The sequence below is a fragment of the Anastrepha ludens genome, chromosome 5 (assembly GCF_028408465.1).
Source record: "Anastrepha ludens isolate Willacy chromosome 5, idAnaLude1.1, whole genome shotgun sequence".
In the NCBI taxonomy this organism is placed as follows: Eukaryota; Metazoa; Arthropoda; class Insecta; order Diptera; family Tephritidae; genus Anastrepha; species Anastrepha ludens.
Genome location: NC_071501.1, coordinates 82,605,047 through 82,625,642, shown reverse-complemented (window position 1 = coordinate 82,625,642; position 20,596 = coordinate 82,605,047). Strand labels below are relative to the sequence as shown.

At 33.1% G+C, this 20,596-nt stretch overlaps 1 long non-coding RNA gene across 1 annotated transcript in view; it reads left to right on the top strand.

Annotated features, from left to right (window-relative positions):
• The window catches only part of LOC128863500 (uncharacterized), a 65,074-nt gene that overhangs the window by 6,410 nt on the left and 38,068 nt on the right, over positions 1–20,596 (top strand). The window contains exon 2 of the long non-coding RNA XR_008454607.1: positions 12,024–12,846. This is a non-coding gene — a long non-coding RNA (uncharacterized LOC128863500). The remainder of the gene's footprint in view (positions 1–12,023; positions 12,847–20,596) is intronic.

The window sequence follows — 20,596 nt, the reverse complement described above, 5'->3', positions numbered from 1 at the left end:
AGGAATTTGGAACTTTCCAAGGCTTTTACTTTATTGTTAGTTTCTTAAAGTTATTTGCATCAAAGAGATAATAGAAGCATAGACTTCAATTTTAGCAACGCACTATTAAATCCTCATAAATCCCGAAAAAGACCATCAACAACCAAGTTGATTTCACTAAAATCAATTCATATCACTTCTTTCATTTGTATTCGACCACTTTGAAGCAGCCCCTTTGCGGGATTTTCGTCTGTAGACGATGACTGTTAAATTTATTTCCCCTCTTTCCTATATTTTCGAAATCAATTTTTGGCGCTTTTAGTAATAAACTTTTTATTTGTCTATAGGCTGTAAGAAACTTGAATTTTTTTAGACTAAATTTATATGAGTCAACTGAATAAATTGAAACTGAATAATTGGCGTCAACATTTATTTTCTTGCTGATCACATTGGCCAGCGCGATGTCGCCAATCTGCTCCCTGAGATGCTCTGACTCTTTCCACGAGCCATCTGTTGCAGTTAAAAAACATTCATTGTTCGGTGCTTTGCACTATATAAACTTGGGATCGCTTACCTTACCCATGCGGTGTAGGCATTTCCGGAAGTATTCTCGGCCCGAGAGGAACTGAGTTATGAAATAGGTCACTTCCCCGAAGTTCCTTTGAACCCATTTACCCATTGTAGAAATCTGCTTCGTCGTCCATCTGCCACTCGATTCAGTATCCATCGGATTTGCCACCGCAGCATGGTTTGATATCTCCGTTCTGAGAAGCTAGTGATGGCGTGTTTCTTCTTGGAGTTCCACGCATCCATTCGTTCCCGGGCCAGTGGGGTCGATAGGTATCTCCCCGCTGATCACAAAAACTGCTGCACCTGAGACAAGGCGGTCGGCTGATGCAACTCGTTTCAGTGCCTCCAGTGCTACACGCCTGGTTTTGCAGTTTAGCGCATCTCCCATGTTTCGCCGCCGTACAGGAGTATTGCGTTTGTTGTCGCCATGTTCAACCTTCTTTTACTCTCGGTTGGTCTACCGATGTTGGCCATTAATCTGCTTGGGGTACCCGTGATCTCTGGTGCTTTAGCAGCCACGTGCCGTATGCGGGCCCAGAACGTAAGCCTGCAATCAAGTTGAATGCCCAGATTTTTCGACGCTTTTTTTAGTTACTAGGGATGTATCGCCTAGTTGCATGCTGACCCCGAGTGGCGTCGAAATATCGTTAAACAAATAATAGCAATAATTAATTTTATTGTTGAATTGACCTTGAGCTAACAAAAGTATTTTTAATTCAAGTAATCATACATAAATAATAAAACGAGATAGTAATAATTAAAAAAATTATACAAATTTTCTTAGTTTTTTTAACATTTATCTTTTTGCATTTTTTTAAATATTTTTTGTGTACTTTCAAATTTATAATTTTTTTTGTCAATTGAAGTAATCGTAAAAACTAAAAAAAAGTTAGTAATAATTGAAAAAAATATATTAATTTTTGTTTTTGGTTTTTTTGTTAATTTTTTATACAACATTTTTTGAAAATATAATTTTTTTTATTTAAAATGTTAAAATTTTTAAATTATTTTTTTATGTACTTTAAGATGTATAATTATTGTTTTTTCTCAATTGAAGTAATCGTAAAAAATAAAAAAAGTTAGTAATAATTAAAAAAAATTACATTAGTTTTTGTTTTTGGTTTTTTTGTTAATTTTTTTATGCAGCATTTTTTTGAAAACATACTTTTTTTATATATTCAAAATATTCTCAACACATTTGGAACATTTTTTTAAATAATTCTTTTGTAATTTTATTTTTTTGTTAATTTTTTTTGTTTAATTTTTTATGTACTTTAAAATGTATAATTAATTTTTTTTTCAATTCACGAAATCATAAAAGATAAAACAAGTTAGAAATAATTAAAAATAATAATACAAATTTCCTTACTTTTTTATATTTTTTAAAAACAATTTTAAATTATTTTTTTTATGTACTTTAAAATGTAAAATTATTGCTTTTTTCTCAATTGAAGTAGTCGTAAAAAATTAAAAAATTAGTAATAATTAAAAAAATTTTATTAATATTTGTTTATGGTTTTTTGTTAAATTTTTTAGGCAACATTTTTTTGAAAACATAATTTTGTATTTATATATCCGAACTTTCCTCAACACATTTTGATTATTTTTTGTCTAATAGTTTTCATAATTTTTTGTTTTTTAATTTTTTTATGTACTTAAAGATTTATAATTAAGTATTTTTTTCAATTCAAGGATCATAAAAATTAAAAGAAGTTACGAATAATTAAAAATAATAATACAAATTTCTTTCTTTTTTATATTTTTTTTTGTAACTTTTTTTAAACGTTTTTTATGAGCTTTAAAATTTATAATTATTGCTTTTTTTCATTTGAAGTCATCGTACAAAATAAAGAGTTAGTAATAATTAAAAAATAATAAGAAATAGTAAAGAATGGTTTTTTTGGGTTTTTTGTAAATTTCTTTTTATGTAAATTTTTTTTGAAAAGATACATTTTTTATTATGTTCAACCTTTTTTCAACACATTTTGAATATTCTTTTTTTTATTTTTATTTTTTGAAAACACAATTTTTTTTATATTTTTTACATTTTGTCCACAGTTTCTCAATACATTTTGAATATTTTTTGTCTATTACTTTTTCGTTGATTTTTTTGCATATAACTTTTTTTTTGAAAACATGAATTCTTTTTTATGTTTTAAATTTTTTTCCTTTTTCTGCATAGTTTTCATATTTTTTTTTCCATTAATATGTTTTTTTTGTTTTTTTTTTGTTCATGAAGTTATGGAAAATTTTACCTAAATTTTCTCCAATATTTCTATCAGGAAAAATAGCGGTAAAAAAACGTGTATGCCATAAGTTTGGTGCCATGTTCGATGACAAATGGGAACTGGCAACATTAAATAATGCAGGATGGTTTTTTTAATAGCAAATAACTGTTCGGCAGACATTGGCAAACCTCCGAATGTATTACTGCCACGAAAGAGCTGCTCATAAACAACCATCTGGCGTTCGAAGACAGGGACCCAACCTTCAAACTGTAGAGACCCTCATTTGTAGGGCCAAATCAGGACGCAAGCCACTTATAAATGGTGGTTATTTTTTTTAAGCCAATACGAATTGTTTATGTACATATTTACTAGCAATTCGTGTTGACTTAGAAAAAGAACCACCATTTATATGTATTTTAAGTATTATTTGTGAAGTAAAGCGATTTTTTTTTCTGGATCATATATAGATGCCATATAGAAATTTTTAATTTTTTTTTTATTTTTACATTTTTATAGTACATGCAAAGCAGGCCCTTTATTGCAAATCCAGAAGAAACTGCGAATATTAATTTTTTTATTTATTTCAATAATGTCACTTAATTTGCTAAATTGACTTGAAAATAAAGTGGCAGCCTTTGTGGCCACCCGCAAATCAGGAGCGTTGTAAACATTCCACTAACCCAATAGAAAAACCCGAAGAGAGTCACGTCGTACGTCGAACATCGAAAGGCGAAACGCGAAATGCGAAAGACGAATAGCAGTCGGTTGTTGGATTTTGATACATTTCTGCAAAATTCCAGCGACAAAAAGTCGTTAGAAGAGCTGCCAAGTTGCTGCTCCACCAACTGATTTTTACTCGCCTCACCGAAGTCCTACTGCTCTGCCACTGTCATTACGCTCCTGGTATATTTTGAGCGCACAATTTCGGAGCTGCTGCTGCTGTCGTGTCCTGCTATCGCCTGTCTGAGCCGTGGCTGTGAAACGAATTTTGTGGATTGTGGCCAAACACGCTGGAGCACACAAAACAGACGGAGACGGACACAGACGCAGCTAACAGACACATCCGAGTAGGACAGACGAGCGCGCGCTTGAATTGAATTGAATCATTAAAAAAAATTACAATTTAAATTTACTAAAAATAACACAAGCGCGCTAATAGTTAAAATTTAAAGCAGTGAGTTTTGTAACAAGCACAAAAACTGGTTTGCATTCAATTATTTAAAGGCTGTTGTTGAAGTGAATTTTGTTTTTCGCCTGAGTAGTGTTTGTTGTGTGCCAAAATAAATCCAAACATTTCTGTGAAGTGCAGTAAAGTGACGTTGTTGAAAAGTGCATAGCAAATGTACGAGCGCGCTTGTCTACCCCTGCACGCCACAAAACGCCATCGTCGTCCTTGCCACCCTGACATGGCGTAAGCACGTGTGCAATGTCTTGTGACCTAATCTGGAGACAAGAAAAGTGCAAAAGTGCTCACCTCCGTAATACAGACAAGCAGGCGGACAGGCGGGCAGGCAGGCAGCCAAGCAGGCTAATAGTTGGTAGGCGAATTGTTGGAAAAACTAAACTGAAAAACAGACAGACAAGCAGGCGACTGCCGCATTGCTAGTAATGGCACAACAGCCACATGCGACGATACCGTCGAGTGAGTGAGTCACGTGCAAAGTGTATTCGGAAACGAAAAATTGCGAGAATTTTGAAGAAAATAGCAAAAGGGCGTGGATGAGAGGTCAGAAATGTGATAGTGCCAAAAAACCTAAAGGCGGAAGTGAACTTGTGAATATAAATGGAAAATAAATTGTGAAAATTGAGTTGTGAAAATTAATAAAGCAAAAGATTTGGATGTAAACCAAAGTCACTGAAATGGCGCAAAAGGGAAAAAACTGAATTTGTCGTAAAAATTTGCAGACTACAAAATAATTTTTTTGAGCTCATGAGCGATTGCTTTCACTAATTATTTAACTATTAAAAATTTATATATGTATATATGAATATATGTATGTTTGTGTATGTGCATATATTTATATATATTTCACTCCCTAACTGCCACTTCTTCATCAACAATTTAATATCCCATTAAATTATTACAGTAGCTGGTTGTTCACTGTGCAAAGAAATTTCGCATTCCAAGTAGTGAAGAAATTCGACGAAATCCATTTGGAAAGCCGCTTAACGTGACACTAATCCCTTTAGCAAACTGAAAACTGAAAAAATTTATAGAAATTTGACAAACAATTTGTGTGTCATGCAATATGAAATATGAAATACAAAATAATGAAAAGTGAACAGACAAAAAATAATAAAAATTTGTAAAAATTAAAAAAAAATCAAAAAGCCAAAAAAAAAACTACAAATATTTATGCGAATTAAGTTACATCAAACATGAACTTAATTTATGAAAATATGATATTTTTTTGTGAATTGCGCTGCAAAGGCAGCGATGTGTGAAAAAAGTTGGTTTTTTCAAGCATAGAAAAGTAAGGGCGTTCTAGTAATTATTTGTGAAAATTATGAACAAAATTAAATTTAACTTCCGCTGGCAAAATAAAAACATACACGCATACATACAGCTTAAAAAACTTTGAAAAACTTGCAAATGTGATTAAAAAAATATGATTTTTTTTAAGAAGTTGAAAAATGTTCATAAACTTTAACGCACTCAGGGATAGTAAAAATTCCAGTGAGCTATTGAAGGCTAAAAAAGCAACCTTTTATATTTTTTAAATTATTTCTTCTAACTGAAACTTAACCCTAGATGCACTTACAGCGATTAATAGGCTAACTTTCATAATTCATGTTTCTGAATTTCATGCAGCCTCATTTAAAAAAATAAATAAATAAATAACCGATGTGTATAAGACTATGAATCTCCATGCATCGAACATCAAAATGATAGAAACATTTTTTTTTCAAATAGCTCTCGCTCCTCGGCAGGCAATGGCAAACCTCCAAGTGTATTTGTGATATAAAAAAGCTTCTAATAAAAAATATCTGCCGTTCGGTGTTGGCTCAAAACTGTAGGCCTTCTCCATTTGTGGAACAACATCAAAACGCACACCTCAACTAGGAGGAGATGCTCGGCCAAACATCTAACTGAAGTGTACGTGCCAATAAGTTATTTATTAATTCTTATTAGTGGCTTTGCATGACAATACAGGAGAGTTTTGTAAGCCATATTAAGTGAATGTTAGAGCTATAGATGAGTGCTATAGAATTGGTTAGTAAAATAAATTTGTTATTTACGAGTACTAGGGTAAAATTTTTTAAATAGCATGCAAATGCATGGCTAAATCATTTTTTTGCGCAGCTCTGAATATTTCTTTGCTCAGCTCTGAATATTCCTTTGCTCAGCTCTGACTATTCCTTACCTCAGCTCTGACTATCCCTCTAATCTTTTTTGGATTGAAAGTTGTGAAGTTGTCCCATATTATTGAGTTGCCGATGCTTAAAGCTCTAACTTTATCGCGGGTCTCGCAGATTGTGCATAGCGGATGTTTACTCATGCCTTGCTCCGAGTGCCTCGCACCAGTTCACGTTTTAACATGCACTTGTGGCCACCAAATAAGTCACTTCAACTTTTCACAAAACTGCCAATATTTTTCGTGCCACATTTTTTTCACCAATTTTTTCAAAAAATATATATTTTATTGTATAATAAAAATCTTACAAATCAACCTTCCACACTTTGTATAAAATTCAAGTCAAAATAAGACTTCTTAAATATAGGGTTTTCCAAACTGGAGTGTTATTTTGATATTCAAAGAAAAATGCTACTTTTTAATACAAATGATCGGAGTTTATTTCATTGTAATTGTGGAAGGTATGCCGTTCCTCGGCCAAACACCTAACAGAAGTGTACGCGCCAATTATTTATTTTTTTTTTTTATGCCGTTGGCTAGTGGAAAATAACATCAGGCAAATGACCACCACGACCACGCTTACAGGATAGCGCAATCCATTCTTCGGTTAATGGAAAACCCTTTATTTGTTATTTTAGTTTCATAATTAAACTTCCGCCCTTTTTAAGCTTAAATATTCTTAAGTACTTGTACTTTAGTTTTGAATTAATATCTTAATTTTCTGCGCCGAATTTTCTTAGACATAAATGAATAAATAAATAAGTAAAATTCACAAAAATTGAGCAAATTTAAAAAAAATTAGCATCAAAATTTTAAATAAAATTTTTTTGTTTTAATTTCATCAAAATTTCAAGTGAATTTTTTTTTTTTTTGAATTTTATCAAAATTTTATATGAAATTTTTTTTTTTTAATTTCATCAAAATTTAAAATAAAAAAATTTTTTTTTTAATAAGAGTTTTGAGAAAGCTTCTGTGAAAGCAGTTGTATAGCCCATTCAATTTAAATGCAAAAGTCTGTAAGTTCCACATTTCCTAAAAAATAGGACAACGTTAAAAAAATTTCATCAAAATTTTAAATGAAATTTTTTTTTTTTAAATTTCATCAAAATTTCAAGTGAATTTTTTTTTTTTGAATTTCAGCAAAATTTTTTATCAAATTTTTTTTTTTTAATTTCATCAATATTTTACATAAAAAACAAAATCTTTAATAAAAGTTTTTAGAAAGCTTCTGTGAAAGCAATTATATAACCCATTCAAATTTTTAAATGAATTTTTTTTTTAAATTTCATCAAAATTTCAAGTGAATTTTTTTTTCATTTTATCCAAATTTTAAATGAATTTTTTTTTTAAATCATTAAAATTTTAATTGAAAATTTTTTTTTTTTTAAATTTCATCAAAATTTTACATGAAATTTTTGTTTTTTTTTAAATTTCATCAAAATTTGAAATGAAAAAAAAATTTTTTTAATAAGAGTTTTTAGAAAGTTTCTGTGAAAGCAGTTGTATAGCCCATTCAATTTAAATACAATACATGTGAATATGAGCTAAGGCGGATTATAAGTAGAATTTTTAGAAATATTTCGGCGCCAACGCCAGTGGGAAGGCAACATTTTTAGTATAAAAAGTAGTTCCAAATCAAGCCAAAGGATTATTCTATCTACAGGTATCAATGAAAGTTTCGTCAAATTCAATTGATTTGCTCCAGAGATAAGCGTATTTAAAGTTGCTTCTTCTTCTTCTGTTAGGAATTTTTTCCAGTTACTTACAAAAATACAAAATGTATGAATATTTATATTGTAAGATTGTTGTTGCTAGTAAAAAGATGTTGGTAAAAATGGTTTTTCCTACTGTGTTTTCTCTTAAGTTAAATCATCTTGCGATCTCGATCGATGTTCAGCATTCCTTCCAGATTCTGAGTGGTCGTCCTTGTGGGCTTATAACATTGCGTTTAGCTTTCATAACTACTTTGGCTATTCTGTCAGAGTGCATCCTTTCACCATGATTTCGCCATTAATTTCTTCTATTTCTGGAGGATTTGTTAATATTCTCGATTTCCCAAAACCTCACGGATCTTGGCATTCGTTTGTTTGTGCGGTTCTCCGCATATCGCCATGCATTTGATTTTTTCAGCTGAGATTTCCATATTTAATTTGCTAGCCGCTTTTTCAAACTTCAATAGAAGTCGCTGAAGGCTACCGTATGTTTCTGATAAAATAACCACATCGTCAGCATATTTTTTAATATTTTTGCTGCCCAATCTATGTCCGGGAGCTGCTTCTCGTACTTTTTCGTTAATCGCATCCATAATAACATTAAGGAGTATTGGGGTTAGGATGTCGCCTTGTTGAATACCCACCTTTTTTAGATATTTCGTTGGCTATACTTTTAGTGAATAGCTTCGACACTGATCCCAGCAGGCTGATATCTTTATAGTTTTCGGTCCTTTTCTTTCTTTTTTAAAAGACTGGAATTGTCATACTGAGCTTCCAATTCAAAGCGACAGAGAAAATTAAAACCAAAAATGGTCTTACTATATTCCGTACCGCTCCGTACATAGTCCACAGTAATTTTTTGATAAAAAAAGTCAATATTCACACATTCCGAGCATACGGTTTTACTATTTAATCATCCAATTTGGTTCTTGAATAACCTTTTTAGTAAATAAAAATATGATTTTGAGTGATGGATGTCTTTATTTTGAACTTTTCGCGCTCACTACTTATATGTTTTTTCACTGCAGCTGTCTTGTTCAGAAGTATCAAATATTATTGGAGTACAACGCCTTTTGCAAAAATTATAAACCTTCCAATAGGATGATTAATTTTGCGCCACCTTATTCACCTTTGGTTCAAGTACATTATTTCCATAAAAAATTACAAAAATTAGATCTGTAATCCCACGAAATATTATATAACGAAAAATATACCAAACACCTGCATATTCTATAATAAATGGATAATTAGAATAAAATGAAAAATTGTGCTGCTTAGCTAGTCTTGCTTTGTATAATAATTAAAAAACCTGAAGATAAAATACATTAATTTTAATTTGCATTTAGTGATACCAAAAATCTTCAAGTTAAATGCAAATTAGGTTAGGTTACGGTGGTTGCCACTCTCCGTAAAAGCGTTGTGGTAGCTCACTTAGGCCAGAGGCCCATTAAGATGCCACTTAGTTAGCCAACAGTGTTGCTGCTCCAATGAATACTGCATTATTTCAGCATTTAGATAAATGCATCTCCGAAGTTATGGAAAAATTATCTACTTCGAAAAAAACTCGTTTAAAAAACGAATGGCAGCATTGCTTCAGTATGACTTGATTTCTATAATTTGGAATTTTTTTTAATTTTGTGTCATTAAATCCATTCTTTCCTTCTTTCCTCTGACCGAAAAATGCACGGATTCCACACTCGCAAACGCTTTTCAGATATTCCAACGTTTTCAAAAGCTTTTCACGCCTTTTAATTTAGCAATAAATATTAGAGTATTTTAGCGTATTAAAGAATTTATTAAATGTGGATCTATGGTGACTCACCATAAAAATGTGCTAAATACAAATTTATGGATGACTGTTAACCAGGCTAAAATTATAGAAAACGTTTTTGCTAATAGCTGTCGCTCCTTGACTGGCAATGGCAAACATACGAGTGGTTTTCTGCCGTGAAAAAGCTTCTCATTAATGAACATTTACCGTTCAAAGTCAACTTAAAATTGTTCGCTGTGTTGTGAAACAACGTAAAGCCGCACACCACAAATAGGAGGAGGACGACGAGCTCGGCCCAACGCGCAAAAAGTGGGTATGCGCCAATTATTTAGGCAGACACAGGCTTTTATCCTGTTTAATCCACTTAAATTTGTATAAAACTGTTTGGAGATTTGAACGCAATTACATTCACGTCCATGTAAATGTGAAAAAAGTGCAAATGTAATTGTGCATTTATTCTTCACTTCAATTCGAAATTGGCTGAAGTATAATTTTTGAGCAGTGGAAATTCTTAAAATATAATTAAACCGCTAACAATTTCAAAAGATTGAAAATGAAAGTTTTTTTGAAGGAAATTTTTTGGCTAATATGCATAAAATAATTCCAAAAATCGAAAAAAGTTTATTTGAGCTTCTTAATTGCTTCTGAAAATCCAAAACTCGAGCTCTGTTGGATCTCAAAGATTGAGCTTGAACTTGCATTAGAAGTGTATGCTCAAAAAATTGAGTTTGAGCTAAAGTTATTTTTTTATGTCGTTGAAGTGGTGATTCTCCAAGAATCCGCTTCCGCACCTTTTTTTGCCACACCCTCGCTACCACTCTGTGTAATTGATAAACCTTATAAGGATTTATGCCTATACCAGCCAGCTCTTCGAGGTGCTCAATAATCAGTTCGCCAAGGGTTAACATCCTCGCCTTCCATAGGGCAGGGCATTCACAGAGAAGTGGAAGCTTGTTTTTGTTTTTCTCTAGTTGATTACAACTGTGACAGTATAAATTGTAAGGGATAGCAATTTTGGTTGCCCGCTCGCCTATGCACCAGCAGCCAGTTATCACCGAAGTGCGTCTGCAGGCGCCCTTCGTTTCGTATTTCTGAAGGTAGGCGTTTGTTTGTGGTTGTAGGTGGGCCGTAACGCAAGATTCTACGGTACTTTATAATCTATTTCTTGAATCTTATTTTAGTGGAATTTTCTTTTAGGGAGTTTTTAAATTCTATGTCGTTTTTTCTTACGGTCTAAGTTGATAATAATTTCTGCTCCAGCACATTTTGCTCAACATGAAACCTTTTGAAGTGGTTTTGTTATATTTTATTAATTTTTTTTATGAGACTTTAACTCCTAAAGTTTTGCAGCATCTGACTATAAATACGATTTGTCCAGTTATGTCAACCCAGCGCCATGGATAGTCATTTTTAATTCCGAAACTGCAATGTCTACAAATGTCTGTAAACAAATAGATTTTGAATAGAACCCAAATCAGACTTGAAATACCATTTTTCGAAAAATATCGACGTCAGCGCCACCTTCGGGTTCATTCATTTCTGCTAGTTTTGCTAAGAAAGCAGACCTGAAGTTATTATATTAGAAAAGTTCGTAATTTTTATAGCAAATATCACAAATAGCAGAACGGGCTCGGTCAGTTACCCAGAAGTGTACGCGCCAATTATTTATTGATTTTTTAATACTTAGTAGTCTAATTCAACAAGCAGGAGTTACAATTCGACTGTCTGCACATGAAAAACAAACAAAAGGAGGAAGGGCATATTGAAAAAAATAACTGTACACCAAAACACCTAACGAATTTTAAAATTATCTGAAATAATCTGAAATTTTTTTCTACTTGGAAACTGAGCTGCCGTGCAACAAAATCGTTGCCATAACTCTGCACGAAATTAAACTCAATATTCTTTGGAAAAAAGCAAAAATACCAAAAAAAAAAAGAAATATTGCCGAAAATAACTGTAAACTAACACACTCAACCAATTTTAAAATTATTTGAAATAATCTGAAATTTTTTTTAGACTTGAAAAGTGAACTGTAGTAACTCTCCATGAAATCAAGCTCAACATTCTTTCAAACAATTAAAAAATAAATAAAAAAAGGGGGAAAAAGGAAAAACAAAGTTGTGCAGGGAAAAAAAGAAATCGAAATTCGTGTAGGCGGCTTGATTTGTGGCATACTGCACTTTAATGCTCAACGGCTAAGCGCTAGCCAGGATAGAAGTATATCAGACTTACTTCGAGATCTGGCACATGGAAGTAGAGCCAACTCTACTACGGCGGTACACAACAGAGAAGCGCCCACACAACCTGCAGGCATTCAAAAACCTTTTTCCACGAAATTTCTTTTTCCATTACTAACTCAAGTTTACTAAATTTTCAAAGCCTTTTTTGTATCTCCTCATTTTAGTCACAAATTTTCCAAATAACAACAACATCAATTCAATTTGACAGCTCTAAATTTGCTTGTATATGTATTTAAATACATGTGTGTGTATGTGAGAGTGCAGCTTATGTCAAATTGTGTGTGCGTGTGTCTGGCCACACCAACGACAAGCAGCCGCTAAGAACAGCACAGGTGTAAAACCAACCAAACAAGCCGTGCAACAACAAACAAAAAAAAAATTAAAAAGAATATCAAACAGCGGTAACAAAAACGAAAAAGAAGCAACTTAATCAACTTTAAGACGCGTAAGAGAATAAAAACGTAATCAAAGTGAAGTGAATGTAGAGAGAAAAGCAGCTAAAATAGCAACATCAGCAACATTTGTTGTCCTTCAATGGATTGATGCAAAAAGTGTTTCGCAGCTACCCGAAACAAAAAAGGTGGACGGAGAGTTTCAAAGTATTAAGTTATTATCCTACAAATGTGTAATTCATACTTGTCGTACTTTTAAGTACCCATACAGTAATTACAAGTACAAAGCGAAAAGAAAATAAAATAAATACTGGCACACGCCCGCTGGTGAAGATCTGTGTACGCCTAATACAAATTGTCGAGTGTGGGTGTAGAGGAGTGTGCGGAAAAAGTATCAAATTTTGTATTTTATGCAAATTTGTTTTTGATAAGAAGTAGCAACAAAAAACGCAAATTTTCTTGCTGAGATTTATTGAATTTTTTGCATTTGTTGCTGCGCGTGTCATATCATCGTTTTTGCTGCCGCCAGTTTTCGCCACAAAGTAACTCAGTCATTGATTGGTTCGTCAAGTTGGATAATGAATGCGCAAAAAAGGTAAGTTTGAAATAAGATTTTTATTGGATAACAAGAAACTCGTTGGAATGCTAAAAAAATATTATTTATTTCTGGAAATAATTTATGTGAAAAAAGGGTGGGGAATTTTTGGTGCAGAAATTTGGCTTAGACAGATTGCGAAAATTCAGAAATTTCAAAAGAACAAAAAAACCAACAAAAAACAAAAAGAAAAACCTAATATTATTTTTAAGTGGAAGACAGTTTCTTTTTCTATGGTTGATTACAACTATGGTAGTGTATGCTGTGAGGCATGCCCATTTTGGCTAACCGCTCTTCTCTGCACCAGCAGCCAGTTATCACTGTTGTGAGTCTTCAGGCATCTCTTCCTTTCATATTCGTCAGTATTGACGTTTGTGGGGGTATATGGGCCTTAACGTAATATTTCATAGTAAAGGGTGGTGGTTAAGTTTGAAGGGCCGGTGTTGATTTTGAATAAAATACAATTCTTTTAAGAAATTATTTTCATTTATCTTTACTATGATAATATTGGTATGGCTCAATTACACATGCAACAAAATATCGGCCAAGTGACCGCCGTGGTCTCGACGGCATACCTCCATCCAATAGTCCAAATTTTCGATGATGCTAAGGCATAATTCAGGTTCTATGCCGTTAATGTGCCGAATTATCTCATCCTTTAACTCTGCAATTGTTGCTGGCTTATCGACGTACACATTTTCTTTCAAATAATTCCAAAGAAAGAAGTCCAACGGTGTCAAATCACATGATCTTGGCGGCCAATTGACATCGCCGCGACGTGAGATTATTCGGCCATCTAATATTTCGCGCAAAAGAGCCATTGTTTCGTTAGCTGTGTGGCAAGTGGCACCGTCCTGTTGAAACCACATATCGTCCACATCCATATCTTCCAATTCGGGCCATAAAAAGTTCGTTATCATCTCATGATAGCGAACACTATTCACAGTAACTGCCTGACCGACCTCATTTTGGAAAAAATACGGCCTAAAGATGCCGCCGGCCCATAAACCGCACCAAACAGTCACTGTTTGTGGGTGCATTGGTTTTTCGGCAATCACTCTTGGATTATCATTCGCCCAAATGCGGCAATTCTGCTTATTGACGAATCCACTGAGATGAAAATGTGCCTCATCACTGAAGATGATTTTCTTCGAAAATTGGTCATTCACTGTTGCCATTTCCTGCCACCATTCTGACCATTGACGACGCTTGAAATGGTCAAGAGGCTTTAGTTCTTGAGACAATTGCACCTTGTAAGCGTGTAAATGCAAGTATTTATGCATAATGTTCATCAACGACGAGCGTGAGAGGTGCAATTGTTGGGTACGACGGTGAGTTGAGGTACACGGCTCTTCAACACTATCGCGAACAGCAGCAATATTTTCTGCAGTACGAGCTGCACGAGCATGCACTGGTGTTTTCACATCTCCTACAGACACGGTTTGCTTAAACTTTTGCAACATTTTTCCGATAGCACGCACATTTGGACGATTAAATTGACCGAAACATCACGAAGTGCGCGATATGCATTTTGATTTGAACGTCCGTTTTCATAATAAGCCGGAATACTTTAAGGCGTTTCTCGATTGTGTATCTTTCCACGATTCAAATTGAATTCGTTTGAAATTGAAAAATGTCAAACAAAATGCAAACGAAACTTGACGTTTAAGTGTGGTTTAGATTCAACATCGGCCCTTTAAATTTAACCACCCTTTACTTAATCTGTTTTTTGAGTCTTATTTTCATGAAAACTCAAATATTTTAAATTAGGCGACTTTTGAGAAACAATATTCGTCGAAAAAGGAGAGATTTACAAAATAAAATGAAAACGCTCCTACAAGACCGAAGTTAGCGCATGACATGGACACTTTGTCGAACAGAACACTGATTTGGATAAATTTTTTCTTTTCAAAATTCAAATTAAAAAAAAATTTTTTTTTCAAAATATTTTTTTAAAAGTTTTTTTCAAGACTGATTTAGATAATTTGCTCTGTTCTTGAAAAAAAACAAACAAACAAAATTTTGAAAAAAATTTAATTTGAAAAAAAAAATTTTTTATCCAATTAGTCAGTTTGAAAAAAATTTAAAATTTCAAATTCTTTTTTTCAAATTTTGTTTTTTCAAATTTGTTTTTTCAAAATTTCTCATGAAAGCCACAGTAAGTACCATCGAACAGCCACTTTTTTCATGTGCTATGGCTCGGGCTGACTTTTTCTCAACCCAAAACTCAAATTATTCCTGCGAGGTATCCGCTTTTAGCCTATAGATGACATACAAAATAATCTGCAAGGGAATTGAGGTTGATTCCGCAAAATGAGTTTGAAAATATTTTTAATTACTTGTATTTTTTCACCCTAATTCGGTTAGAAATTACATAGTAATTAGACAGTAAGCTGGGATATTTTTGAAATTGTTTTTAGTAAGAAATTTCGCTTGTTTGAATGAAGTCATGAATTAGCAAAATTGCGCTTACCGGTTTTTGGTTTTTGCTGATCGAACTTCACAAATTTCTCCACTTCTTGTGTGTCGTTTTTTTTTTTTAATTAAATTTTAGTCTGTATTCTGTCTTGTAGTTCACAGAGTATCTTTTACAAATATTTGAATTCATTTAAAAGTGACATTGATTGAAATATTAAGGGGGGTGGGCCTCTTATCAGTGGCTTCAAAAAAAGGTGTTTTTTCTCAATTTTTTTTCGAGGCGAAAAAGTGGCACACAGGTATAATCTTTCGCATTTATTTGAAGGCATGATTGAAGAGTAATAAACAATTTTTTAACATAAATAAATAACAAAATGGCGGACATATTAGGAATCTCGCACAGCTTCGCGTTGCGCGCTAGTAAAACGGCGTGTAAGATTGCGGTCGTAATTTTCATCTAAAACACAAAAAAAAAATATTGTCTTTTTCAGAAGGCTTTCCCGCATATAATAGGCTACTCCTGTATAAAAATATCAAAAAATTAATTATTGAAAGAAAGTGCTTTTTTCGCTATTTTTTTTTCAAAAAAGGTGTTAAATAACATTAAAAAATGAATTTTTTTTTGTATATTGTTAGTTAATTAGTTGCGAATTTCAATTACCTTTATATAGATTATCGGTTTGAAACTATAACTTCCGTCGTGTTTTTTAATATTACACGCCATTTTCGAAAACATGGTTTTGAGAAAACGTGTTTCAAAGTTTTCAGAAGGTAGACGAGCCGCCTGACGAGGGACAGTACACAGGCCTGTAACTGCGAAATCACTTTGAATTCCGCTATAAAATTTTGAGGGCATATTCTCCTATAACATATCTATGGATTGCAGTAAAAAAATCGATTTTTTGAAGCCGACTGATAAGAGGCCCCCCTTAAAGGTATATTTCCTGTAAAGTATCGTTTCGAGTAAACAAATTTATTGCATAAGTAGCTTTTAAATGAGCAGGATCGGTGTTTTCCTCTTCAACCTTAAAAAGTCATGCAATGGTGACATGAGAGTATGAAGACGATCTCAGTATTTCCTGGCTAAATTTTGTGTTTTCTCTCTTTTACTAAAAACGTTTTTAAGTCACGATGAGCTTGGGCTTTCGTCACATACCTCGAAGCGTTCACCAGAGTGCGTAGAGTCTTGGACTGGATACGTTGCAGAATTTGAAAGTTTAAATTTGATGCAGTGCCACACGTAAGTGTAGACTAGTTTGAGCACAGATTTGTTTAGGATACGCTCGTATCCGCCAATTTTGTTGTCATACCGCTAATAATACTTAAACAAACCAAGAACACTAAACTATTTCGCCAAACCTATTCCTATAAAGAAAAACGTTTCGAAAAAGTTTTGACAGTTGATTGTCAATTTTGCAGCTAATCTGTCATATCTGAAAGAGTAAATTAATTTTTTTGAATTTATTGCTAATGTGAACGTACCTTAAGGGTTACAAATCATCGCTCCAAAACTGAAAATTTAGCTTGTTTAGGAAGCACTTAGGGTGTAATGAAGTTCATCACAGAAATTGATTTGCGTGCCGAAGTCAGCGCACGACATGGACACTTTGTCGAACAGAGCACTGATTTGGAAAAAAAATTTTTTTTTTTTCTAAATTTTTTTTTTTAAGTTTTTTTCAAGACTGATTTGGATGATTTGCTCTGTTCTTGAAAAAAACATTTTGAAAAAAATTAAATTTGAAAAAAAAAAAAATTTTTTTATCCAATCAGTCAGTTTGAAAAACAAAATGCAAAATTTCAAATTCTTTTTTTTTAATTTTTTGTTTCAAATTTTTTTTTTCAAAATATTTGTTTTTTAACCTTTAACTACTGAGGTGAAATATTTGGACGTAGTTACTGAGGTGGGGGTAAATTTTACCCCTTTATAATCTATAAATAATGTTTGTGAACGAAAAATTGTTTTCAAACTATTTCTTTTTAATTGGAATACTAAAACATATTTTTAAATGAATAGGGTAATAAATTTAAAGAAAACGAACTTTTAGTTTAACAAAACAAGGACTTTATTTCATAGTCACTTTTCTTAAAACTAAAAAAACAGCACTAACATAACTTAAAAAAAATTGTAAGAAAAAATTCAAAACTAGATAAAGGCTCTTTTCACAGCAAAATTTATGGCATTAGAATCACAAAAAAGAAAACAAACAAAAATTATGTTCAAAAAAAAAAAAACTGCAGATCAATCTTTTTTTACTCATCAAATTCCTTATTTGCACACTTCACGCATACGCGTTTACTGCATCCCATACACATAGGCTTAGTACAAAAGAAACAACCGCTTCAACCTACTAGGGCAAATGTAGCATAACTTTTTCGCAGTTGTGGCCGGTTCTACTAGAGGGGAAGCTATGGAGTCTGGTCCCAAGATGCTACTTATATTGTCTCGAATTAACCTGGGTAGTCGAGGATTATGCTGTCGCCTTTGCAAATGTGATAAAATCAATTGCCGGCCTAGACTTTTTAAAAAGTCTGCCCTCGATTTATCATCAAACTCAGCACAATATTGATTATAACGTAAGCATTTGCAGCACTTATATCCAGTAGTCTATAAAAAATTGCGAGTGGCAAGCGTCGCGTACGTCGAGTGGTTGAATATATGGAGCACTTCTTATCAAGTTCATCAACTCCCCCTTTTGTGTTATTATAGTCTGCTATTATTGCCGGCTTTCCACTTTGGATATCGCTTTCTTCCCTGTGATGTATAGAAGATAACAAAAGAACAGCTTTGTTTTTGTGAGGCACATATGATAAAATGGTAACTTCTTTGGTAAAACCGTACAAACAAGATCCAATTGGTCTGTTTTAATTGGGCTGAAATTCGGGAGAAATTCGGGAGGTATTTCCCTTTTATTTTTCTTTAATGTACCCAAGTACGTAAGCTGTCTTTTTTTTAATTCTTATATAACCTGCATTAAGGAAAACCAATTATCAGCAGTAATATTTCTGTTACTTCCTTCTATAATTTTAGTTAGCCTTAATACGGCTTGTGTTGGTACTGATAGCCTTTTTTCTTCAGTTGTGAGACCATTTCCGTCAGAATTTTTGCCATGGTATATATAAGCATTTGCAAGATACTGTGTCCGAGCATCTGTTAACGCCATTATTTTGATGCCATATTTTGCAGGCTTTTTTGGCATATACATTTTAAATCTGCACCTACCGCGAAACGGCACTAACATTTCATCGATGCATCCATGGGTACCAATTGTATAATTTTTTCGGTAGTTTTCTATAAACTTATTGAACAGTTCTGAAATGGCAGCCAATGGATCCCTTAAAAATCGTTCCTTTCTGTCTGTGGAGTCATCAAATCATAAGCAGCTAAGGATACATAGGAACCGTTCCTCCGACATTGTGGACCTGAAAATTCGTCTGCCTGTTCCATCTGTTGCAAATATAAGGCTAGTGTCTTCGTGATTCGATTTGAAAACGGACGAATATATCAAAACACCGAAAAATGCTCGCAACTCAATAATATCCAAACATTTCGCTTCACTTCTTTGAGACTTATCGAACTTAGCCTTTAGTTTGGTATTTGTGTGTTGAAGAATTAGGTTCTCTATATTTCTATCGAAAAATCTTGACCAAAACCCAATTATTCCATCTTCAAGGTTTTGCTGCAATGCTTTTGGCAAGCGCACGATGTTATGTAGTGGAGTTTTACTGCACCGTGCTGGCTCTTTTGCTGACCACTTATACCCATTTTTTCCATAAAAATATTTGGTTACTCCTCTTGACTCAATTGCGTCTTCTCCATCTCCATGTTCATTAGCATTGTCAATTTCTTGAGCAACATCTTCCTCGGAAACATCACATTCACTTCCTTCTTCATCTTCAATGCTCATTATATCATCTGTATCACTACCTTGAAGGCAAAAATCAGGATCAGCAATTTCATCATCAACGTCATCGTCTTCCAGCAATCTGGCTATCGCTAAGTCATTTAATTTGCTTGAATTTGACATAACCTAATAAAATAAGTTGCAATAAATCGTAGGAGTAGTCAAAATGATTCCACGAAAAACTAACGCTAAGCCTGAGAAGTGGTATTTTATTTTCTATTAAATACTTACGCTTAGTCTGATGTTGTGGTAAAATAATTTCTATTGAAAAAATACGTAACCCCGGACGAGTGGTAATTTTGACACCAGCACTGGTATATCTCCGCTTATACAATACCCCCGACTGTAGAAACACAACTGAATAATAATCATAGGATGACGAGAAGATACCAAAAGAATGAAATTCATAGCGCTCATCTGCAGAGAGTGAGAGAGAAAACAAACTACGAGGTGTAAAATTTACCACCACCTCAGTAGTTAAAGGTTAAGTTTTTTTCAAGACTGATTTGGATGATTTGCTCTGTTCTTGAACAAAAAAAAATTTTTTGAAAAAAATAAAATTTGAAAAAAAAACAAAATTTTATCCAATCAGTCAGTTTAAAAAAAATGCAAAATTTCAAGTTCTTTTTATTAATTTTTGTTTAAAATTTTTTTTTTTTTAAATTTTTTTTCCCGAATTTATTTCCCCCAATTTTATTTTTTCAAAATGTTTGTTTCAAAATTTTTATTTAAAATAAATGTTATGTGCTATAGATGAGGCATGGCAGGGCCATTTAACCCATAACACCAGCTTATTCAAATTCTTAAGAGTATTTCCGCTAACTGCAGAGGCCTTATAGAGTTCTTAGTTTCAGAAATTGCCGCAACTACTCCTTCGAGTGCGATGTATCAAACAATTTTGCCTTCACATACAGACGAAAAAAAGACAACTTTAAAATTCACCTATTGAAAACCCCTTTACATTTTGTATAGACTTCTAAGCAAAAGTATTGCGCATTCTGCCAATACATCAGCACTGATTTACTGCAAGCAGTGACTTTCTTGACAAAACCGAAACCGCAATCTAAACGTAATCTAACGTTAAATAAAAGTAATAAAGCAGTAATAACGGTTGCCGTCTGCTCGTGTGTGTGTGTGTGTGTATGTGTGCATGGCATACAATCAGAAGATGCAGTACGAACATTTCTTTATCACATCAATTAGGTTTTGCTAGCAGTAGTCACCTCTTGACAGAGAGTGACAACCCGCTAATATATTTTTCTAATGAACAGATTCCCATAAAAAAAACAAACGATTCGCTGAGGCAGCTTGGCGTAAACAACTTTGAAAACTGTATGCTTCACTTTATTACAATCAAATGCAAGCAAGTAATGTTCACAAATTCATATGAAGAAGTATCATAGAATGTAACGGTTAGTGAGGGTAATCAA